Source organism: Orbicella franksi, chromosome 1 (genome assembly GCF_964199315.1).
Source record: "Orbicella franksi chromosome 1, jaOrbFran1.1, whole genome shotgun sequence".
Classification (NCBI taxonomy): domain Eukaryota; kingdom Metazoa; phylum Cnidaria; class Anthozoa; order Scleractinia; family Merulinidae; genus Orbicella; species Orbicella franksi.
Window position 1 is genome coordinate 11,488,568 of NC_138145.1, and position 25,905 is coordinate 11,514,472.

The 25,905-nt window shown below is 38.1% G+C and overlaps 1 long non-coding RNA gene and 1 pseudogene across 2 annotated transcripts; one reads left to right on the forward strand and one right to left on the reverse strand.

The window, feature by feature from the left end:
• Positions 1-5,954: 5,954 nt before the first annotated feature.
• LOC145490226 (uncharacterized) lies at positions 5,955-9,977 on the forward strand. Its single transcript, XR_014049678.1, has 2 exons — positions 5,955-6,022; positions 8,603-9,977. It is a non-coding gene; the product is annotated as an uncharacterized LOC145490226 (long non-coding RNA).
• A 2,703-nt stretch (positions 9,978-12,680) lies between these two features.
• LOC145490243 (adenosine receptor A2a-like) lies at positions 12,681-25,645 on the reverse strand (annotated as a pseudogene). Its single transcript, XR_014049680.1, has 2 exons — positions 25,600-25,645; positions 12,681-18,389 (listed from the first exon to the last, which is right to left on the reverse strand). The product of XR_014049680.1 is annotated as an adenosine receptor A2a-like (transcript).
• Between the last annotated feature and the right edge of the window lie 260 nt (positions 25,646-25,905).

Genomic DNA, 25,905 nt, shown 5'->3' on the forward strand with positions numbered 1-25,905 from the left:
GACATACAGAAAGAAAAGTATTAAGATAATTTCTTTACGCTCCGCTTCCGGCAAATATAAACAATGCGGCAAAGTTGTCAAATACTAAACATCGATAAGCATTTTAAGTGTTTTTGTTTAGAGAAAATAAAGGATGTTTAACTGCTTTGTAAAGCGCCTTGCAGAATACAATCGAAAAACAAGAATTTCAATCTAAACTACTTACCCGCGTTCTATGTTACTCACAACTGAACGTTCTCACACGCAAAGTATTACGAGCCACACAAAGGTTCTACTTTACATTTGAATATCCGCAGACCGTGAAATCACAATAAAATAGGCAACGATCGAGCAAAATTCCAAAACGCAATCACTTATTGAGGTAAAAGCAAAACAACATTTTCCTGACTGAACGACATAATACAGTATGGAATGTGTTTCTGTAAGTGAACATAGATTATTTTCTGTATAAATCTCAGTAACCAAGTCTGGTTTTGTAGTGGGAAATACAATTAGTAAAACGCCCTTTAGAATATCAATTTTCAGAAAAAAAAGTAGTAGACATACCAAGAAAACGCGCGAGTCCACCAAAGGTCTTTCAAAGATGCTGAAACCCTTGAGTCTTACACAAGTGTGGTCTCGCTCTGGGTTTTGCCTCGAAACATATTAACCTGCACATTTCATTTCATTTCCTTGAAAATCAATAAACAACAGTCCATGCTGAGCTTACCCATTTTACTTATTTACCCGACAAGGGCTCGCACAGGGAACACAGGACCCGAAAAAAAGAAATGAACTATTGTTGTGTAAATATTGCAAATCTCCGGCTGTGCAAAACATTTTGACAGACAAGGCATTGATAAAGTGACGCCTGGATACACTGACAAGAAGAAAAAAACTCAGATCTCGTAAATGCATTTTCATTTACACAGTGTCTTTAAGTGATTTTTAATAGAAAGTAAACAAAAACGTAGCCACACAGACTGAAAAATGTCAAGTCGCATTAAACATAATGGCTAGCATAAGCGGTAATGATTTTGGGCTGCTGTGCAGGTAAGGTGGGTTCTTTTCAGAAAAATAGTCATACCAACATACAAGCTCGCATTGCTGAAATGCACAAAATTGTTGAAGACAAAACTAGCAGTGAAATTTCTTACCCGCTATTAAGTTTCACTGCAGGCGAGTAGAGCGGAATAAAACCAAACTCCACGGGATCAAAAAGCTAGAACAGCGGAAAAGAAATGATTAAAAGCTAGAAATAAGAAAAAAGGCACATTCAACAGTCTTTCAACCGAGAGTAAATGTGAACAAACCGTGCATTATTGTTTATCAAATGCGAAGCCTCTCAACTCCTGAGAACCAACTCTTCAGAATTTTTAAGCGGCTGCATTTGAAGAAAACATTACACAACTCAAACATAGATTACGCGACAGAGGTTAATAGCAAAGTCACCCCTTAATCCGACTTGATATTTTAGATGCAAAAAGTTAGACCCAGTTCAGACGCCGAACTTTTCATGAGCCGAACCTAATACGATGAATTAAGTACATAAAAAAAGTTCGGCGTCTGAATCAGTTAAGAACGGCTATTTGAATTTGGAGAGGCTCAGCCGTTCTTCCCGCCTAGCTCAGCCGGGAATTTCGGCTTTGGAAAGGCTTTGATTCAGACGTCGAACTTTTCATGTGCCGCAGTGCCGAACCCAGGAGGGAGAGGTCAACTTTGCTTGCGTAGCGATGCGATTGCGCGCGCGATGATCTTGGCCATTATGACGTCACTCGTGAGCCGGCCCGTGAAGTTTCAATGGCCGGTAAGAAATGAACCAGAAAAGCTTTTCATCTGATGATTGCTCGAAGGATTTGAAAGAAAGCGATTAACAGACCACAGGAATAAGACAACCTGTTAATATTGTGCCCAAAAATACTTTGGTTTTCAAAAACTAAATGTCAGGAGGCACAAAAACACGCAAAATTTCGAGATCGCTCAATTGAAAACGCGACTGAAAAGTGAAGCTTTGCGCCCGTTTCTTGGGCGATATCTGGAGAACCCAACAATGAACAACGCGAACACAAAAATATGATCTTCATATGGTTTAAAACTTTTGAGTGGTGATGAGAACGAATCATTTAACATATGCATAAAAATGATCAGTGGGTTTAAACCCATTATTTTGTAGACGATAGCGTGGAGGACCTGCTGATCAATACTCTATTCGAAACCCTCGACATGTGAGAAAGTATATGATGGAAAATGTTCCCTTACAAAGACATTTGAACTATCAAGTCATATGCTGGGTTGGAAAGTAAATAATGTACCAAGGAATTATTTTCTTGTGCTAAATTATCCGCGAAACTGTCAACGACAACATTTAATTTTCTTCTGCGAGGCCAACCAACTGACACAAGCCGAGCAGACGTGTGGATATTTTAGATGGTAAAATGATATAAAATCACTGCGCGGGAGACCTAGATGAAACGGATGATATTCAGAAGAACATGAACGAGGCCTCTTGGCAGAAAGGTGCTTTATTTCATGTCAGTGTTCGTCAAATATGAGATCGGAGCAGGATCTGTTTCCTCGGGCGTCCGCATGCAGTGCAAAGCTAATTAATTTTCCTGTCTCGCTGCTTTGTTCTAACTTTTTTATATATATCTCACTGTGTTCACTCAAACTTGTATAGACTGTAAAAGAAAACTGTGTAGGATGTTTTAAGGAAAGAACTAAAAAATACAGAATCTGGTTCGAAGCAGTAAGGAAAGAAAATATGAACTGGGACATTTCCTATGCTTAGCCACTGGCAATATAAGAGTTAACCCATCCAGGAGAAACTAAGCCAAAATGACTTATTGCCAAAACAAAGAGTTCAGTAAGGAAGGTTATGACAAAGCTGGAAAGATCAAAATCAGGTGATCTCTTATTATAACCAAACCCCTTGTTTTCTAATAGTATCTGTCTTGAGAAACTGTAATAGCTTTACTGCCTCTAAGTTTGAAATGCTAATCAGTTATTTTCTTTATACTTTATGCTTTTAGTTTTCATCATAAATCTTATGAAAATAAAGATAGCTTAAACAATGATTTTACATTAAGTTTAAACTGACCTAGAAAGAAATATTCTAGAGAAGAGTGTCACAGAGGTTGTACTTGTAAACATGAACCCTGAGCCTGATTTCTCCCCAGCTCCATCCATCCCAGGTTCCCTGTTACTTTTTACATTGATGAGTTTATTATTGGCTTCAAGAGAATGATAAGCGTACATTTTCAGAAAATAACAAAAAAGCACACAAGATTGGGTTTTAAATGTTTAATTGACAGTACAACATTGACAATAAATAGATAGCTTTCTATGGTGATTGCATGTATTGCCAGAAATGGGGCCTGCTTGAATGGTCTTGCAAAGGTAGTGGAGGATTGTAACCTAAGGTTTAAAAAGATCAAATAAGACTTCTCTTAATATTCACCAGTTGAAAATTGGAGTAAATGTTTATGACCTCCCTTCCCTCTTTGGTTTTTACATCGCCCCAAACTCTTTTCAACAGAAAATGTAAACTAAAAGATAAATTTCCTAATGTGATCTAGCACCAGGAACTCAATATGTATTTACGATTAAAAAAAAGTAATTCTCACAATTAAACAATCCAACCCCATCCACCTTTTAAGTCCCTTCCAAGCAGATACAATGCGGTAATGTACATGGAGCAATTATCATAATTTATAAAACACAAAATAGCTCATTTCCAGTATCAATGTATTGAATTGAAGTCTTCAGATTTTCACATAAAGAAATTTTTTTTTCAGCACCCTCACCTGCACAAAGGAAAAATAAAATTTCTGAAGCGTGTCAAACAAACTACAACAAACACTCTGCATAAAGCATTTTTGGATCCTTACATAAAGAACAGTTACAATATTGTTTTGGAATGAAAATAAATCAAACTTCAAATTCCTAAATTGTTGATCAACTGTGCCAATTTTGTAAACATAATAAGATCTAGCAATAGGAACTCAAGGTGACCAGAGTTTGAAACTCAAGTTTTGTTAGATAAGCATACATGATTCCAGCCGACAGTGAGGCCCCTTATTTGGTCTTAGGTAACCAACAAAGCCCTTGCCCCAGTGACCCTGGACAGGCTAACTTTCACCATTTTGTTGAGAAAGTAAAACACAAGTTACCCTTAGCAACATAACTAGGGTAACCCTGGTAGGCCTGATAACCTTTTTTCGTCAAAATACTATGACTGGCCCACCAGGGGCAACTCATAGTATGAAGAAATCAAAATTAACTCGCAAAACCCCACAGTGATCAAATGACTGAAAGGAAGCCAAAGGAAGAAGGATAACTGAGCACTGGAATATGAAAAAAGACTTAAGTAATCCTGGAGAGACAACTTTGTTTCGTATAAACACTTGATAAAGTTGCCACAGAAGGGTCTGATAGGGTTGTCCCTAGTACCCAAGACCATATAAAAGGGGCCTTATACTCTCTACTCTGCAGAAGCTCCCTAGGGGAAAATTTAATATACTCCAAACTACCAGCCTATGGTCAAAGCAGCACGAAAGAGGCCTATGCAGAAGAGAGAGGACCTTGTATGGCAATATGTTTAAAGAAAAGTCTTACAAGACTAGACTGCAAACCATGGGTAAAATGTAGACTGCAGGATTTTTAAGAATATCATATTCCCATTTTCAATTATAGAGAGATCGAGCTAACCATACACAGGCTAACCTGAGCTGTATATTTCAGGCTAACCGGAGCACTTAGCTCTCTATAAAGGAAATGGGAATGCAATACATTTCTTAAAAAGTCTACAGTCTGCATTTTATCCTCTGTCTACATTTTAACCACCGTTGTGCAGTAGGCAGGCTTTAAGTCTTATTCAAATAATTAAGCTCAAGTTCTTGCTTGTGAAAGTTCTCATTTCCATCATTGTGGATAGTATTTCTGTTTGCTAGGACTGTTGCAGAATATGTGTCGAGCACAGATCGCAGATATTTCATACTCAAATGGACTGATCATTTTTACTGCCGATTCTTCAAAATCATCTTCAATTACCATGTTTTCCTATACATATACGCTATTCTGTGACCAAGTTACATGTTTCTTCAGGTTACCGATCACGTAAAAAAGGCAATTTTACAGGGCGAATAGTGAAAATTTTGCCCCACATATTTCCACCGGAGAGCGATAGCTGTAACACTTTAAATACACTTTATGTAAGATTTTTCGGTTAAAATTATAAAATCTACTTACCTCTCAGGAAAGAAAAATGATAACTACTCCTTGAGATCCAACAACAACACCATTTGAAGCTGGAATGATTGAAGAAATCCGCCTCAAAAAGTTGTATCAGCGAGAGGAGACGACGCCATTTTCGAAAATTTTGTGCATTTGCGCGCTTCGTTCGCAGTGACGTCATAATGGCCATGATCATAGGGTCTGGCAAATCTGACGTGTTCACGTCTCCCTCCTGGCCGAACCTAATGCATACACCTTTCCCAGGGGCGGGGCAGAAGACTCCTGAAATTTTTGTACTGGATCATCCAACAAAAAGTGACGTCACATCCGGTTTAAACGGTGCCGCGCAGATCGTGTCACAAAGCAAAAAAAATGGCGTTTCGATTGGGGAAGATTTTCTTCTATTTGCAAACCATCAGGTCCGTGTCCTTCCATACGGAGGATAGAAATATCGTGAAGGCACATTTCTTCGACTTTTGAAGCAAAACTGTTGACAAAAGAGTACAGTTTAGTGTTGTTTTGAAGGAAAATAACGGAGGGTCTTCTGTCATCGAATGGCGGATTTTACACATATTCAAAACTGGTGTTGTTCCGACTTTTGGTTCTTATTGTTCGTGATTCGGTGATAACACTAAGTGCAATAGCCTATAATGTTAACAACAACCTGGATGAAGTATTGCTGGCCATAGTTTGCACTGTGTACAATGGGAACATATTTAACAGAAACCGTTTTTTTCTGAAAGTGAACACAGTTGAAGCTTTGTATCCACGTGCGTGTGGTGGAAAAGACATGCTGAAACGTATACTCAAGGTTAGTATCCTATTTCCGTATCTCTTGTTGAATACGGTTTTTCTCTGTAAGAATTAAGCAATATTGAGAGTTAGAGGCGAGCTTTGGGGATATCAGATTCCCCAAAGAGATCAACAAAGGGGTGAAGCACTCCCCCACCAAATTTTCTGGGAGTACCCCCCCGGGTACTGTGAAGCTGTTCATAAATATACATGTATGCTGAACAGAATTCAAATTTTATCCAGTGGTCAATTCTACATTCCTCTGTATTGTCTGAACTGCAATGCTGGCCTGGGGATCAACTTCTTTGGGCAGTTCCAAAAGAGGGGGGTTGGCCTGTTTATAGGGTTAGCTCCTTAGCCCTTAACTTTACCTCCGCTTTTGACAGGTACCCACTTCTACTGTGACCCGGGGCGGGGGGTACTCCCTTATATGCACTATAGGGGTATGTGTGGCCCCAAAAGGTATGGTTTTTCAGTCGTTTTGGTCATAAATAGGGTATCAGTTTTGGCCATTTTGGCCTTAAATAGGATATGGGTTTTGTACTGTAGTCTTGAATTGGGTAATGTTGTTTAGAAGAAGCTACTTTTTCATCGTTATTGATAAGACCATAAACAAAAGGCCATCAAAAGTTATGTTTAGGGCAACTGTGTCATCTACCATGGTGGTAAATAGGTTATCGAATTTTTATTCTGTTAATAAATAGTGTAGGGAGAATCGCAGATTTTGGTAGTCATAATTAGTTAATTCGACTATTTTGAGATTTTAAAGATATGTTCTATATATCAAATTGACTCAACAAGAGATGCCGTGGGAACACAGGCTGCTGGTGATTGTTTTCACAGCTTTTTTAGTTCTTCCAAAGATCTGTTTACAACACCTCATCTTCTGTTAATCTGGTGGGGATACAATGTGACTCTGTAGCAACGGGACCTTTGTTCATTATTTGATCAATGTTTAAATGGCATCTACCTTCCATCTTGTAAAGAACAAATGAGAAATGTCTGTCTCATATGCATACATCAAATAATTCACAAAGCTCAGTTGTGGTTGCTCCATTTTGGGTGGGCTGAGAATTCTAGCTTGGTGTGATCTTAAAGTGATTGTTTGCCATTTATTTCCCCATGCATTTGGCTGAATTTGACCCTGCATGACTATTCAAAACCCTTATTGAATAATCAAATGGGCAATATCCCTCTTTGTTTGAGTTTCCCTCAGTCATTCAATCACAGTGGGTTTTGCTGAGTTAATTTTCTCTTCTTTGTAAATTGATATTTCTGCTTTAAATTCTAAATCTAGGCATCATGTGACACTCGCCATGCGAAGAGTTGTCGTGGTTAGCCAAGCCAAAGTGTTTATATAAAGAAAAGTTGTCCTGCCTGTCAGGGTGCCAAGGCGTGACATGAGCCAAGGCTAGACAACTCACCCACCCCTGTTGTCTCGCAGGCGAGACAGGTTCATGATCCTAAATGTAAACAGTTGGTTGAATTTTCAAAGAAATAAATGAAAAGTTAGCTTGGCCAGGGTAACTCAGGAGAAGGGTTGTCTTGGGTACCCAAGACCATATAAATGGTCCCTAGTAGGGCCATTCTATTTTATTTCCACACTCCCTCTTCCTCTGTTGACATGAGCTTTAGACGGGGCTATGAAAGAGTTATTTCTGCACTTTTATCTTTTCTGTTAGGTGGTGAATATTGACTTATGTAGTGAGTGCGGCTGGGGGAAGGGGGTGTGGATATAAAATGGAATATCTATAGTCAGCTCTGAGCCCAAGTTGTGTGTTGTCTAACTGATTATACAAACTATACTTTCCAAAATCTTTATGGGTAAGTGTTTTCAGAGAGGATCATCTTATATGTTCATCACTACAGTGGAACCCTGCCTTCTAGCCACCCCATTCACATAGCCACCTTGTTATTACAGCCACTTGATTCTGGCTTGAACAAAGGCGCAGATAGTCGGTCATTTTCTTATTTAAAGAACCCCTTTAACCACACTGTTAATGTGGTCAGATTTTTGTGGCCCAGCAACTGGATTAACAGAGTTCCATTGTAATTTAAAATTGTCAGTGTTGGTTGTTTTAAGAATATTTTTATCTCACAGAGGTGAAAATGAATTTGAGCTATCACCCACAAAACAAAATTTTGGATCGTACATTTTAGGAGTAATATACACAATTTATAATAAGCATCAGGCATCACTTTGATAGTGAAGTCCCATAACTCTATTATTTGGAGATTGGTTATCCACTATCCCTGAAATTACCAAGGCTGATATCTCTATTATCATGTCATCAAAGCCATAATATTTTGACACCTACTGTACCAAACACAGTTTCCTTAAGCAGTAACAAGAGTCTTTCTTTAGTAAACCAAAATAGTACTTGCTGCCAGGTGCTTTATAAAAGTATAACCCTTCCAGAAGCCTTCACAAAGTAATATCAGTTGCTAACAATTTTTTTGTGGCTGATTTAAACCTTGTAATAAATCATACTGAACTGGCCCAAGTTTAATATACATTTTGTTGCATTTAGCTCACATATTTTCAGTTTAAAGGAGAAGATCACTCCAAAAAGCTTACTCTTTTTGTCTTCACTTATAGCAAGTGTATATTCAGCATTTCCACTCACCAAAGGTTCAGCCTCTGAAGTGCCTGCTATCCTTAAGAAATTCATCTCGAAATTAAGAAGCGACTTCAGAGGCCACCATTTTGCAACTGTCTTGGCAGCCTGAAGCTGTGTTTATGTGACTTCATTCCGTCCAACTTGAAATTGGTGGGAAGGAGAAGAACCTGCAACCGACTTGGCATCTGTCACAAGGTCAGCAAAATCTATTTTTTTTCCAAGCGATTATCCTCTTCACTATCTTCAATGCTATTATTTTGGAGTTTAGAGCATGTTTAGCTCAAAATAATATGTCTCAAGAGCAGCCATAACCCCGAGTGGTAGTCAAAAGGCTTGTCGCAAGCCATCAGGACAAAATCTGTCAGACAGAATGGAGTCATGAAAACTTGGCCTGGGTGCTTCTTTGGAGGTGAACTTCATAAGGAAAACCTGCACTTCAGACGCTGAAAGTTCTGTGAGTGGCTAACCTCAGTGTAAGGTTTTCATTAGCGTTGACATAAAATTTATGTTTTTTGGAGTGACCTTCTCCTTTAAAATACACACATTAAGACTTAACTCAGTTAAGCAAGGTACCTCTTGTATGACCAGTGACAGTATACATGTATCCAAAAAACAAAATATATATTTTCCAAACTCAGTCATGTTAGTAGTGTTAGTGTCTAATGAGTTCCTGCAAATAGAGAATTATACAATCATTCTAGCAACTCTCCTCAATATTCTGGGAGTCTCCCACGTACCGTTTAGATCATCCATCCCAGATACAAGGGACCATGCGCTCCTAGGGACAGTGCTTTAAAGTGCTATTATGATGAAATTTGTGGATGTCCTCCATAATATGAGCATAACAGTTTTGTTACCATGGCAACATACTGGGTTTCAACCTTCCCTGATGATTATAGGCTTTCCTGGCCACCTTTGGCTTTCCATTTTGATATTTACCAATAGTGCCTCATCAGCACGATCTAGGAAGCATATTAACATGCAAGGTCAAAGTCATAGCCTCGTTTAATGTTTTTCAAGCTGAAAATCACTGAATTAGTGAAATCAGGTTAGAGGGGACTGGAAAAGAGCAAGTTGCCATGGGAAAATACAGGCTGTATATAATTTTTATAGCCATAGGTGTGTTTCCTGTAGTTCTCACTATAAGCCTACCAACCTGATGTAATATTGGGTCAAGTGTATGACAACATCAGTCACCTCATTTGCATATTTCTATTTTTCAAACCTACATATCTTTGGGACTGATGCAGATATTTGCAAAAGGTAAACAGCATTTTTAATCTTTTGTGGAATTCTATGTGATACACCTGAAAATTCTGACTCAAGGGGTAAAAATTTAAGGATAGAAGCACTTTAAAGCATTGAGTTGAATTTATGCTGTTGGCAAAATTTTACTGTAAGATGTCGAAAGGAATTTGGAGGGCAATTTGGTGTGGTTATTGAATTGACAGACGTTGGTTCTGTTATTATTGTCATTATCTTCTATATTTTTGAGGCAGAATGGTTGTTGGCAAAAGCAAAACTGGCAATATGCTCACTGACCTGTGTTTAGATGTTTTTAGGTTTTTGTCTCTGACAATGAAGGTCAATTTGAGTAGTTACACTGTCTTTACAATAGAACATATGGATATTAATAGTATAATTATATTTCAATATCCTCATACTAAAATTATAGTAATTTTATGGCTCAATTTCTACCTCTGCTTTAATTTGTTTAAACCAGTTTATTTTTTTAAACCAATTTAATTTCATCAAAGGGGAAGGGGGAATCTGAGAGCAACAATAAATTAGACCAACAAATATAAGGACATTTGCAATGGTTGCTTTCATGGCCTAGTGGAGATGAAGTGGACCAAAAAGTCAGAGATCTGATGTTTGAATCTAGGTCTGTCTGTACAAAGATTGTATTGTAGTATAGGAGTATTATGGTGAGTTATCACTTATGTTGGGGGGTTGATATGGGATCCTGGCTGTACTGTTGTAGGGTAGGAATAAGGACTGAGAGGTGGGTGGTGTGCTTGTGATCCTTTTTAAAAACCACTCTAAAAGTGAAAACAAACTGATTTCAATTGAAAAATTTACAGCACAGGTAAAAATGATACATTGTATCTTGTTTTTTATAGGTGGTAAATGAGCAAATACCCTTATGATCAAGAGACCTGTCCAAGTGTGATTTTTTTACTGATGACGGAAATCATAATAAAGATGCAAAGCCACCTGGGTGTGATTTCTTCCTTGACAGTGAAGTGCAACCAGAGTAACCAAAAGTTGCATTCTGTAAGAGGTTTACCAAAATTAAATGGAAAATTAAACTACACCAGTTTGTATTGATTTTATAAGTACTCCTCTCTCCAAAATATATTTGGTATGTTGTCGTACCTGTACTGGCACGAATATAATGTAGAAATTTTATGGGAAATGTTTCCATTCAAAAAATATGCAGCTCAGACACAACTTACAATAATTCTCATTTCTGTGGTGTTTTCTTTGGTGTGAAAGTGTAAAAACAGATTCTTTTACCCTACATGTAAGTTGAAGAATATTATAAGACGCTCCTCTGCAAAAGTTTGTTGTTGTTTTTTTCTGTTCATTTTTTTGTTGAACATTTTTATTTTCCTATAAGCAGTTTCTTCACAACACATTGTAAGATAATAACTAGCCATAAAAAGAACGTTTTTGTCTCAGAGGTCATTTTCAAGATAAAAAGAAGTGATTTTCATTTATATTTTTTATTTTCTTTGGGCAGAGACGTTTTGAGAATTTCCCTAAAAATATCACAAGGTACAAAGGAATGGGCAAAAATAAAAGTTGTTTTCTTTATCAGTTTAAGTCTCTCTCTGAAGCTGCAAAGTATGGTTATTTTATACTGTTGTGGATAATGTTAGGCCCATTTTAATTCAAAACACAAATGGGAACTTACATTGATAATCACACAATCTCTTAAATTGGCACTGTTTTGTTTTTTGCTTTTTTCCAGAAAACAATTTGAACATCCTTTTTACACAAGGAGAGGGGGGGGGGGGTGGGGGGGGGAGGTATTCTACATAGTTTTAAATGGGGAAGCTCCACCTCAAGGTCCAACCCCTTAATACTGTACCCCTTTTCTAAACCCTTAGAAAGTAGTTTTAAAATATCTTTTTGAACAAGATATCAGAATCCCCTCATTCTGGCTCATGAGAGTAAATGAGAGATTATCAACAACATTTTAGAACTAGAAGAAGGGAAATCCCTAAAAGAAAGATTTCCGTACCCTTTCATTATACACCTGAATTCAACTTGTCAGAAATCCCTTACCCTTTAATAGTTATATGTGAAGCCTGAAAACTTTTGAGCAGAGCTTCCCAATATATGTCATTACATGGAGTCCTCCCACATACACAATCCAGGAACTCTTGACAAGTTGCGATGAAGCTGGCTTTAAGACTGTCTGATCAGGCAGCTTCTTCAGTTTTTGAGTACAAACTTGTTACTCTCAGTCAACTTCTAGTATGGAACCTCTTCTTTTCTGGTCTGGTCCAAGTTCACAGACACTACTAGCTAGCAATCACTTTCACAACACTAACACTAGCAATGTCAGTTGCAGTCTGGTTGTTCAGTTTCACCACACCATGTTTCATGGTCACTCATCATTGTCAGACATGAGTTCATAATAGCTTGTAACATTCACCAGCCTGGTAGTGTCATTGTTGCTATTACCTGTTACCAGACTTCCTTTTATGGCTGGGTGTTGGGGCATGATATTTCATTACTGTTTGCAAACAGTTTGTTAAGATCGCACATTGAAAGCGTGATGAATTAAAATAATTGAACTCTATGAGAGAGAATTGTCAGAATTGCTAGGGTCCTCTCATTCCCTGGAACTGAAATGTCTTGATGTAAGCTTATATAGAGAAAGCAGACTGAAAACAGGGCAAAATGTCTAACCTTTCAAAATAAGTTGCAAAGACATTTGATAGCTAGGGATTAAAAGATAGGGAACTTGGTCTGTAAACAAGGCAATTGAAAAGAATCGAAGCAATTTAAGGTGCATGCTTGACCTCACAGGATCGGGGGGGGGGGGGGGTGTATTGAAACTTTATAATGCCACTGACATTTAACACTGTTGAAAAAGAAAAAGAAATTACATCGTAACTGAAAAAAAAAACCCACTACATGCCCCGATTACTGAATCGCCCATAAAAATATCCTCTTGTTTATATTTAAGGGGTTCACGGCCTGCTTATGTACATGTTAAAGGAAGCGTTTACCGTTACTAAGGGATTACCAAGGGAAACGTTAAGATATCTCGTTTAAGGTTCTTAACAAATCGTAACAGAATTTATGATGCCAGTTTGAGTCACAAGCAAGAACAAGAATTTGAGTTAGTGTCGATTGGCAAGAAAGTTCCGCCCCGTTGTGTGTGTGGATCTTTACAGTGTGATACGATTAACAGCTCTCCATTACTCTCCAGTGTTTGTCAATGGTAAATTTCAAAAAATGGGCTTCTGTTAAATAGGTTCTCCCACGGGTAGAAAACTGACATTGCGCTTTTCTCTCAGTGTAATGCCTACCTAAGAGAATAGGATATTTGAATTGAGTGCAACTCACCTAGAATTCATTATTTCCACGTAAACGATGACTCCTGTGGAATTCAGCTACGAAGAAACGACGACATTTCGTAAAAACACACGCCTTCAAAACAGCGTCTTTTTGAATAAATAATTGTTCTGTTTCTCAAACAAACGATATGGCGAGGAAGAAGACAAAATTTTGTTTATCATGGCCAAATAAAACGTTAGAAATATCCCGCCGATTGCGAAATATTGCTGTTTAACTTACAGGGAGAACGATTATGTCGCAGTCAAATTTTATTTTGCCGCTCAACCCGCTTTTTTACACGGATGTGACGTCACTTTTTGTTGGATGATCCAAACACAAAAAAAGTGCCAGGCGTCGCAGAGTGTTCTCCCCCGCCCCTGACCTTTCCTGAAAACCGCTGACCTTTCGATGTGTTTTGGTTCAAACTAAATTAAGTTCGGTGAATTAAGGACGGTGCCTACTAAATACAAAGGTTTTTGCGCCAGGTTAGGACCGTGCGGGAAAAGTAGATCTTTTCAAGGGCTATTGGAATCCACAAAGAAAACTGCGGGTAGCTACGCATTTTTTCGAGATAATTAGCCTTGAATCTCAACAAAAATGCTCACATTAGCATTTTTCTGAAAAAAGAAGAAAAGAATATTTCCTCAGAGATTTCCTTAGAGTTCACCTTTGCATACATTAAAGCAAACACATTTATAAAGACCTTAAAACTGCATGGTAAATGGTAACATAAAAACCATTTTTAATATGTTTTTAATAACAAAATCGTTGCAACAAAGCTCTTAGCGTCCCTGACAGCCTTCCTCGGGTTCAGTTGAAATACAGTCTAAACACGTTTTGCGCACAACCAGAAACTAATCATCTGTTGAATGGGCATGCCACTTCCATTTCATAACATAAAATGTAGGGGTAACCACGCGTTTTTTAAAGTTATTCATCTTTTTTGAAAACTTTTACGATGCCCGTTACATTTTTCCCTGTCACCTCCCTAGTAAGTAAAAGAATCGCGTATCTCGCGCTTGTTTTGCGCACGCACTACGTCATCTGCAGGTGCGTGTTTACAGTTGGATTTCAGTATAATTTTCGAGGGATAACAGATAGTTTTTCAGCCGGAAGACGGTAACAGTTGGTGCTTAGCGATATGCTACTATTGTGGTGTTCCTGGCATCTTGTGTGTGTTCATGTTGTGATTTTGGCCCGTTAATTATGCGGATCTTTCTGAAGTTGACCGTGAGCCGCCATCTTGAAATAGAACTCTATTTAGCCTTATGTGCCTTATGGCATAAAGAGATATAGATAGATAGATAGATTAAGCGGCCACCCTCGGGGAAATTGGAGGTGACCGCTTAATAGTGGTTTGCTGCTTAATAGGGGTTGGTGTATTTTGAATATTTTTTACCATCGGGTTAATTAACTGCTTGGTAAACATGGAATCATGGTTTTATGAGGCGTCCCTTTCTATTTCAGACTATTTTCCATCATCACCTTTTCCAAAACGAACCAATGAGGGGTGGCCGCTTAATAGAGTTTCTGTACGAACAGAACACATGAGGAGACAAACATAATTTAAGGAGAGAAGTCCATGCGCTTTGATAGTCGTGTCTTTGCGGCGATCGAAGGAAACCAGGCATTCTTCAGCACCAAGGGTTTTATGAATCTCTACCCCATGATTTACTTCTTCGTTGCCTCTCAGACATTGTTTGATGTTTCTATTTTAACTTTTATTTGACTAATTTACATTTCTGCATTCCAGAATTAACGCTGACACGGTATTTCCACTATCAACTTTTATTTTAAGTCGCTACAGCAGATTAATGAATATTATTTACACATTTATACTCTTAGCAAGTATTAATACCTATTAGTTAAACAATTACAATGCAGCAGTTCTTCCATTAGGTAAACAATATTTTTCCACATCGTAAATTAATGAGCTTGGAAAAAAGTTAAAGTATGAAGCCCACCAAGATCTAGAGTTGAAAATGATCTAGCTCATTTGAGCATAGTGCAATATTAGATTTTGAATGAAATATCTACAAGAAGAAACAAAAGTTGAGAAAATCTGACTTCAGATTTGAAATATGATGTTTCCGTCGAGTTATAGAAACACGAGTGAAAGTTTTTTGAGAACGAGAAATGCTGTGGGAACAAGGCGACAGGCGAGTGTTTTCACAGTATTTTCGAGTGTTGGGCGTCACTAGTCTAACCGTTATCCTGTGCATTTATATTTGACGAGGTTACCTGAGTACTGTTTATACATAAAGCGATATTCGTATTTTATGTATGCTGCCTAGTCCTTAACAAATGTTTTTTGCCGACCCCTTACCTGGTAAAATATCATTTCGTAATGCTTGAATGAATGACTGATGCCCTCTTGATATAACAGCTGCATCTAGATATATACCTTGTATATAACATCCCTTAAAATTCCCGTAATAAATCCATAGATTTAATTTGTTCAAGGAACATTTCAGGTTGTGTTGGGGGTGGGGTGAGGGATGTTATTATCGGAGAGAAAATGTTTAGGTCTATATTTGGAAGAAATTTTGTGCTTCAATAATGCTACGAGCTTACAAGAATAATACAAGTAATAGTTCAGCTCTAAATATACGGATGTGAAAAACAAAACAAGTTTAACAGTCGATGTCAGAAATGAACAAGACAAGTGATCGAGCATATCCAACAAGACAAAATAACACGGGCTGTACAATAAGGGCCTCTGATGATCGAAAGAAGTTTTTAAAATCTTCTTTCTTTAAAAGCAATATATATGTTTAGGTTTTGATTAGCAATAGAGCGTTTTCACTCACGTAACCAGCAGCCATGCAAATTTATTGGAACAAAAGAAAGTGTTCACATAAGAAAAGAGTTGAACTCCCACAAGATTGGTTTAGTACACCAACATGGCCGCCGTTTCATTGTTGTAGAACACCAATATGGCTGCCATGACGTCATGCGAAAACGCTCTTTTGGTTGGTTTTGGTTTTACGACACTCAATTGGAAATTGCTTTATAGATTGCAGCAAATCCAAAACCAGTCACTATTTGGCGCCTTTGTAACTTCTCGGCAGCATGAATTTTACAGGCGGTTTATGCTCAAGCATAAATCAAACACAGTGTTGACTGCATACTCCCCTATTTGGGCTAAATAGGTTTGTGCGGCTCCAGAGAGTACGGTATTTTAGCAATTTTGGTAAGAAAAAGGGTATCGATATTAACCATTTTGGTTTCCAATAGTGTATGGTCTTGAACTCTAGACTTGAATTAGGTATGTTTTTTAGCGGATGCTAAGACCATCAACACAAACGCATCACAATGCCTTTAACATCTGAACTGAAGAGCTAATTTTAAGGCAGGTTTGAAACAGGGTATGGGTTTAAGGGTTAGGTCTTAAATAGGATATCGAATTTTTAATCAGGTTATATTAAAAATAAGGTAGGGAAAATCGCAGATTTTGGTCTTAAATGCGGTAACGGTTTTGGGAAGTGGGCCGCACACCCCCACCCCAATTTTCAGGGAGTACCTCGGGGGTACAAATAAACATTGTTCTTACCCTGATTTCAGTTTTGTGCATTTTGCTGACGAAGTGACTTGCATGGTCCTAGCAAAGGTGGTAACATGTAAATAAGCAAAAATCATATGTTAAATCGGCGTGCGTTCTAATTAGAGTATTATAGTTACTGCGTATCAATGTAGGTTCTGATCGTTCTGTGTTCCAGTGAAGAGGTTTCTGCACAACATGTGACTCCTCACAACTTGGACTGCATCTTAGCCGACAAACTCTCCCTTCTCAATTTCGCCGCGTGAGCGCGAACCTCGTATTCGTGTAGATCGACAAAATCTGATGCAAGGGTGTTCTGGGTCAGCGTGGAAGCGTCTGCAGCTGAAGTCGTTTTTGGCCTTAGGTCGGGGTTTGACAGATTTGAACACCATATTGTAGGTAGCCTTAAATCGATTGTTGCGGAACGCGAAAAGGAACGGGTTTAGCGCCGAGTTAAGGTAACCAAACATCAGCAGCACAATACGCACTTCATTCGGAATGTGGTTTGCACACGTCTTACATAGAGTGGTGACCATACTGATCGAGGAGTATGGAACCCAACAGCAGAAGAAAACCCCCACAAAGATGGAGATGGTCTTGGCCGCTCGGACGTTTTTGGAATAAACCTTTTTTTCTTCTGTCGAACGTAGTTTTCGGCTCTCAGCTCCGCCAAAGTTGTGTTGCTTGCGAGCGATGAGATAAATCTTGATATATATGGCACAGGTTATCAGCAAAGGTAAAATAAAATTTAGAGAAGAACTGAGCGTCATGTACTCCAAGGGAAAAGGGAAATAACAGACGCTATTGTAGACGAACCTCTCTTCTGTTCGCCAGCCCATGATGGGAAGTAAAGCGAACAGCAAACTGTATAACCAGATGACGAGGCTGATAATCAAAGCCCTTTTCCGAGTCATGAATCTGGAACGGCGGAAGCGATTCAGAGGATCACTGAGACTCTTGTAACGATCAACGCTGATGGCCAAAAGGGTCAAAATCGAGGTGGGTACAGTGATGAGGTACACCGTGATCCAGGCCTTGCACATTATTTCTCCGTGCTTCCAATGCCATTGAAGAAAAAGTCCCTCAATGTCAAACGGCACAACGATAATCACGGTGAGAAGATCGGAGAACGCCAACGAGAAAATAAAGAGGTTTGTTGGATTATTGCGAAGGTTCTTGTTGACGAGAATAGCGCAACAGACCAAGAGGTTTCCAATGATTGCCACAACTACGATTAGTATGTGACACGTCGCGACTGGATACAGGAAGTTTGGCCAGAATGAGAAAGAAGTAACTGTGGCGCTTGGGGTTACTTGTGGTACGGAAGTGTTGTTCATCTTTTGAATCGGAGGCTGGTCACAGAAAGTTTACCGTGGCAAGCTTTGAAAAAGCATACACTAACACTGGCACTTTTCCCAGTTGATTTCTTTAAGCGGCAGTTATTCTACGCTGTCCCAGTTTTTCTAGGCTTGTAGTGCAGGAAGTTTCACAGATCCTTGGACCGGAGTCTGTTGTGATTTGTACGACAAACAAGGCGCCCGTTTGCCAAGTGCTGTCGGAAAGTTAACAGAATCTACTTAAAAGTGCTTGTCAAGACTAATCATAAGTTTAATCCACAGCCTTTGAGATATTCTCTCTTAATTGAGCTGAAAATGAAAAAAATAAAAAGCACTTCATTAAAAGCGGTATTCTCAAAGAAAAGGTTTATTTAAAAAAACAAAAAACGTTTAGGTCAGGCATGCGTAGTGTAAGAGTGAAGTTCCTTTCTTCTGGGTAATACTAGATGTATTTTCAGACCCAACTTTGTATTCTGCTCTTTAAAGACTCAACTTCAGATCTGCCGTTACGAGAATTTATTACGAATTTAAAAATTAAAGTTGCAATTGCTTCACGTGGGCGTTTTAAAAATTAGCTGTATAATTTTTTCCGTTGGATAATGGTATTTTCTAGTCATTGGTACCCTTGAGTCTGTGGTAAACAAACACAATTCTGATTCTGGCTTTAATCTCTCAGAGACACATACATGAATACCGATAAGTCGTCAATATTACCAGAGTGAATTTTGAACTATTTATTAATTTCCAGGGAAGTTGTATATCATTGTGTGGTATGACTGCTAGCAGATAACATCAGTAACAGAAACTAATTTGTTCTATCGTTCTGTCAAAGCCAGGAATAAATAAAAATGCTGGGAAGACGGAAATGCCATTTATAGATATACTGATAACAAGTGCTTTTGTGAGACGCCAATTTTCGGCTAATATTAAGTGTGCTACCTCAAAGATGAAATCTTTCTACAGACATCAGACATAACACCAGGGATGTAAACTGAAAATGAGAAAAGAAGCCACCACGTAGAGCACTCTTGCACGCATTTCAACGGATGAACTAGAGCCATCTAGATGATTTACATATATATATCTATATATTAGAAAAATGTCGGTTTTTTCAGCCAATTTTGTTTCATTTCCTCTATTTCATTCTATGCAAAACAAAGCAATTCGTGTTCTATGTCAAAAATAGGCCCATAACGATTTATTTAAAAGAACTTTAATTTCTTGATCAACTTACAGTTGCAAGATTTGGGAAGATTTGGAAGAATGAAATTTCATGAAGAGTGCTAGAGGGCTTGCTCAGCAAGTGATCTTAATTGAATTCTAGAATGATCAAAGAAATTGTCTTGTACAAACTTAACGTTTTCCCGAGTTAATTTGCTTATGGGAAGGTCTCGACTAAAGAAACGATTAAATGCAAGATAAATTCCATGCTCTATCGACATCTCTAATTACTTAGTAAAACTAAAAAGGTTATCTGTTGATAAGTTTTCTTTCTTCTCAAAAAGCCAAGTTCATCGAATGTCCCAAAACCAGATAAACAAATGGACAGAATATATATAGATATATATTTTTTTTCAGCCAAGCGAGGTTCCATAGTCAATAAATCTGTCTGATTCTGTTGTATTTTCCCTGTGTGATACTCTTAACAGCGTTGCGTAGCTTCTTCAGTTTCGTGTTTTGCGAGAAACGAACACTGCTGCGAAGTCAAAACAACATGGTAGTGACGCCGAATTCATTTTGAATTTCGGCAATTTCACAGCTTAAAGAGGTTTCCTAATTATTCCGTTGCATTGTTGATTATCAATGAGATTTTAAGCTAAACAATAGCTGGAGGGGAACACGGAAGAAAATCAAAACATGAAAAAAAAAAAAAATTTTAAGGATTACTACTAGTAACGATTTATGATCTTTTACACCGCGGACCCGCCTCTATTTTAACTGGTGAATTAAAAATTATTGTTTGCCACTTATTTCCTGACGAGTCCATTCATTTGAATATTAAAGAAAACAGATTTAATTTTAGTTTTAGTATTTCAATTTATCTATAGCTAAAAGACCTCCGCAAATGGGATTTTGTTTTGAGAAACACAATATAAAAATAAAATCTCATCTTCTAAATACAAATAGTGACAGCGAAGAAAACAAATTCTCCGGCCTAAGCGGACTATAATTTTCGATAAACGATTTTTCAGAGTCTTTATAAAATACAAACAACTAGTTCACTCTCTCGAAAATCATCTGCAAAACACAGGTGGGCGGTGGTCACTTGTAATCAGTTGTTTTTGCACGGTGTTTTGGAAAGAGCACATTTTCTTGAAACTATTAATCCACTTAGTAATGGAAGAGGTGTTCGACTACCGATATCGACAAAATAGCACTCTGAGTTTTTCTGACGTTGCTCTTTTCATGTCAAGATAACATGATGTTGACAGTAACTGGGGAAATTTAATCATGGCTTGATAACTTGATTTGAGTCTTTGATGTTCCTGTTTTGTCGCATTTCTGTCGCAACAAAAAAACTGCTTTCTGTTATTTTCAATTCTTCATATATGTATAATGGACTTTCTTTCAAGCAATCCTGTAGCTAAATTAGTAAGTCTTCTATCGGGAAAAAATGTCTCGTTTTTTTGGCAGCTCTTTATACCCTGCATACATTTTGTTTCAACGGGGCAAAATTCAGTGTCGACCCCACGCACATTCATCGAATAAACCTTAAGTTAACGCATAATTGCAACTATATTAGCTCGACTGCTGTATGCATTGTCCGTGTAAGTTTCACTACAATGCTTGCATTGTGTACAGAACAAAGTAAAGATAGAAATGAGGGAGACAGTCACATCAACCAACAACATCAAGCGAATCTTATTAAATCGATGCTATCAACAAGAAGCGACAAAGATTTATGAAGCTTTGCCCACTATAGAGATCAAATATCTCCAACTTATCTTTACAGACTGTTTAATAGACTCAAAGTATGAGTTCATTTTGAGAGCGTCTAGGCAAGGCGCGTTCTTTTGCGTGCTTGGAAATGCTAATTATTTTTCTCTGGTAATGAGTTTAGAAAGGCAAAACGGAAGGCGGCCTTGTGGAAGATCACAAATTCCTAAATTATTTAAGTTTGGCGGTGTTTACATCTGCAATAAAACGAGGCTTGTACGGAGAATAAAGTCGAGAATTCCTGTCGTTAACAAGTCAATAAGACTTTGCTGTCAAGCTGTGATGTCAGTATACGTCCGGCAGCTTAGAGAGACCAGGGTAGGATAGGATGCTCTTGATCACGTTTCACGGAAAATGAAGTCCTTTCAAACCTCACGGATTACACGTATCACGATAAAAGAGGAGACATTTTTGTCCGAACTTGCAAAATTAAAGAGATCTTGATACTTAAAGGATGCGTATTTTGAAAAAGTTAGCCTAAATTTCTCAAGTTCGTCGTTTGTAATCCGTGTTAATCTTCTCCATCCTCAACCATCCTTGTTCCTCTATGACTTATTATTATTATCTCCTTGGTGTTTTTTTACCTTAGTAAACTACTATTTTCAGGTCTCAGTCGATTTAAATGTAATTTTACACATAGCCAAAATACCGTGACTGAGCTCCTCTAATGTCCAAAGAACAGCCTTGTTCGACATCTTCATCACTTCTCCACTTCTTTTTTCCACTAGCAGCAGAAAAAAAACAAAAAAAAAAACAAAAAAAAACTGCGTTCCACTGAAGCCTAATGCTGAAGGACCGAGCGGATTATTTTTTATTTCACAGAAAATTACTCTGAAAAATCATGGTTTATACAGTACTAATGAAATCACGACCCACGAGAAAAAAAGAATCACAAAAACTAGCCATTTCACTTTACACGAGAAAAAATAACATCATTTACGAATCACGAAAATACGTTTTACCACTCACCGAGAGAGGCGTTAAACTATCCTTAGATGTTCGTCCAAATTAACATAAGTCTAGAGTACTGCAAGCATTTATCGATATATAGATCTGATGAAAACGTGATCTTTGAAAGCTATATCTAGTTTGTGCAAAAACAATGTATAGCACAATAACTAATTTTTCGCAGATACCAAACATTCAAATTAGAATTATAATTAGAGTTCAACTTCAAAATAAACAATTTGCGGATTTGCGCAAACCGTGGAGAACATCAAACTTAATAAAGGACGTGCTTTAAGAAATCTCCTTGAATGTGGCTGACAATAATTTTCATTTTTTATGTATTTAAAGATTAACGCACGTGACCAAATGATTTGCCGAGCAAATTGGCTGACAAATGGAATTCATTCATATAGAAGGGAAGTGGTGACCGGCTCTGGAGAACAAATGTGTCCCACAATCACTTTGGGCCATGAAGCACTGCCAACCTTCCGTCTGTCTCCAAGCATAAGTCAAAATGCCTTCGTCTCTAATTGTTGCTCTGATAAAGTACTTGGGAATACGCAAATCCGACTCAGAACGTTTGCCTGCGCTCTCAAATTCGTCTAAGAACCGAATTGCTTCTCGGCCGAGGTGGATAATGGCTCTTTTCAAAACTGATTTTCTTCATTCACAAGAAAGAGACTAAGCACAACTTGCCGAAATTAAAATATAAAAGGGGAAAAACACCAATGAAAACATTTATGTTTAACTGAAGCCGCTCTTCAAATGACAAAAAATGAAACATTTATACAAGATAAACGTAAAGCTTCAGATTAGTAGCAGAGCCAGGAGCAGAGCTTTTCGTTAACTCTATTCAAAGTCGCTTTCTTTTAAATATTTCGGTTTCCACTGATTCGCCGCTCATTTTTAATGGTTCTGCGTCGCTGGATTCAGGATTCAGTATTCAGGAAATTCTCGATTCAGTTTAATGAACGAAAGACCTTAATTTAGAATTAAACGCGCTGCGTGAACTAGGGGCAAGTGCCATTGACGTCGACCACCAGTGAAAGAATTTTAATTTGTCGTGCGAACAAATTGTTTTGTATCTATGTGTTTCTTCCCTGAAGCCAACTACTGTTCATTTTCCACGCAGACAGCGTCCTGTTTACAAATTGCGGCGAGCCGGGATTGGATATTTTTCTTAAAAAAACTATGCAGCCTTGCAGCTGGTGCGGAAGAAGAAAAGCGAATTAACCTCGCGACTATAAAACCAATCTTTGGACAATTCCGTTTTGGTTCTGGCTTGCTAATGAATTTTCTCAGTCCGTTTGATCAAACCGTTATTCCAAACCGTAATAACTGCTAGCTCTATTTCTCTCAAATCGTCAGTGAAATCTGGAATTGCCCCAAATAGGCTCAAGAAAACGTCATTAAATTCTTATTTCTATGTATGAAAATTCATAAATATGACTTCAGTATCTTGCATTTGAAAAGGGAATTTCATTTCTTATCTTCTCGCATTTTCATGGTAATATACTGTAAGAAAAATAAACTTCCGCGTACATTACAGAGAAAATGATGTACCCAATGTGGACACTTTCACAAATAATTCTCATCTTCTTTCTTTTTAAGTAATGTACACAATTCAATTCAATTCACCGAACCAAAAAATTAAATCATTTAGAGAAATAACACAGGATTAAACTGCGTGGCTAAATAGCGTTAACCAGTCACTATCAAAATCTTCACGAAGTAATTTACTTTGTCGAGCAGACTGTAATTTTGCGCAAAAGATAGTGTTTTCTAAAACTACCTCAGTAAAACCCCCTGACTGAAATTAAAGTCAGCTGGCACTAAAAATTTGACTTGGATAAAACCCTTCCTCGTAGATGTCTAGTTAAAATGGTTTCCAAAATTTAGATTCATGCCGATTAAGCTAGGCTCCCTTATCTTTCCACCAACATTTCTTGCATGTTGATACCGTGTAAACAATTTTTACAACGAAATAACTGAAGAGGACGAAGGAGGACTAGCGAATATTCGTCTACGCAAAACGGCTTTGAACAGCTGCAAAATTATTTAGCGCTTGACATTTTCGCAAATTTTCAACGCCTTGAAGCGAGAGGAGACGGCGATAGCGTTGGATACGCGTTCTCAATTGTACTAGAGCGTAACAGTCATAACCACAAGGAGCGAACATATAAAGCAATGACTAGCCGATCGTACAACCGCGAAATTTATTAACGCCAGAAATGTGTTGGTTCCTAACTTGAACACCGAATAGTCACATGCACTGCTCATAGAAACAGTGTCGGGCTAGATTCTAATAATTACGAGCAGTTTTGAATTTCAGTCGGTATGAAAATTTGTGCAAAGAAAATAAGGCAAACAGAGACGACGTGGGTAAATCAGATTGTTAAGTAAAAGTAAACTTACGTTTTATAAATTCAGCACTGAAGTGGCACAGCACTCAGCAAGCATAATCCAGTTTGTAGCAGCTCTGTTTGCTCAGCTTTATATTATAAACTACGTCTTATTTTAAAAGCAAAAATAAACCGCTCGATTTTGTAGAAAACAACACTATGAATGAAAAGACCAAAATAGCTACATTTCGTAATTTGTGTGGCAAATGCAATAGAACCGTGACATACAGAAAGAAAAGTATTGAGATAATTTCTTCACGCTCCGCTTCCGCAAATATAGACAATGCGTCAAAGTTGTCAAATACTAAACATCGATAAGCATTTTAAGTGTTTTTGTTTAGAAAAAATATAGGATGTTTAACTGCTTTGTAAAGCGCCTTGCAGAATACAGTCGAAAAACAAGAATTTCAATCTAAACTACTTACCCGCGTTCTATGTTACTCAGAACTGAACGTTCTCACACGCAAAGTACTACGAGCCACACAAAGGTTCTACTTTACATTTGAATATCCACAGACCGTGAAATCGCAATAAAATAGGCAACGATCGAGCAAAATTCCAAAACGCAATCACTGATTGAGGTAAAAGAAAAACAATATTTTGCTGACTGAACGACATAATACAGTATGGAATGTGTTTCTGTAAGTGAACATAGATTATTTTCTGTATAAATCTCAGTAACCAAGTCTGGTTTTGTAGTTGGAAATACAATTAGTAAAACGTCCTTTAGAATATTAATTTTCAGAAAAAAAGCAATAGACATACCAAGAAAATGCGCGAGTCCACCAAAGGCTTTTAAAAGATGCTGAAACCCTTGAGTCTTACACAAGTGTGGTCTCGCTCTGGGGTTTGCCTCGAAACATATTAACCTGCACATTCCATTTCATTTCCTTGAAAATCAATAAACAACAGTCCATGCTGAGCTTACCCAGGTAGTAATAGACGCTCATATGAGCGGTGACCAATCAGGAGCCGAGAAACACAATAGGCTTTTGTTTGGAGAACAATGGATGCTATTGTTTTCCAAATCCAAGATGGCCGCCACAAATTTCAGCCAATCAGGAGCCGAATTAAGAAGTCAAGATGGCGGCGCCCACGAAAGTTGGCCATGTTGGAAAACAGCCCACCAGCCTCGACGGAGGACTGGGATCGGTCTCACGGATTTCCATGGCGACACAAATCACGCCAGGGTCACGCAAAAAATGTCATGCAACTTGAAAATCGATACTTACAGTGTCCTGTGGTCCTAAACGACAGAGGTCCGTCCGACAAGTGGCCATGATGAAGACTGAGAGACTTGGGTCCGAGTCTAGCCTATATAGGGGTGGTGCAAAGTATCATGGGACAATGACATCACCGGTATCCAATCAGAGGAAAGAAATCAGAATGAATTAAAAACAGTGGCTTCCCCAGTCCCCCTCTCTTAAGGAGAGCACTAAACCCCGAGCGTGTCGATAAGTGGGGCACTCCCCGAGGGTTGGTTACCCCAGCTCGTGGAGGAAATCCCGGACCGATCGACACTCCCGGGTTGGGTATCA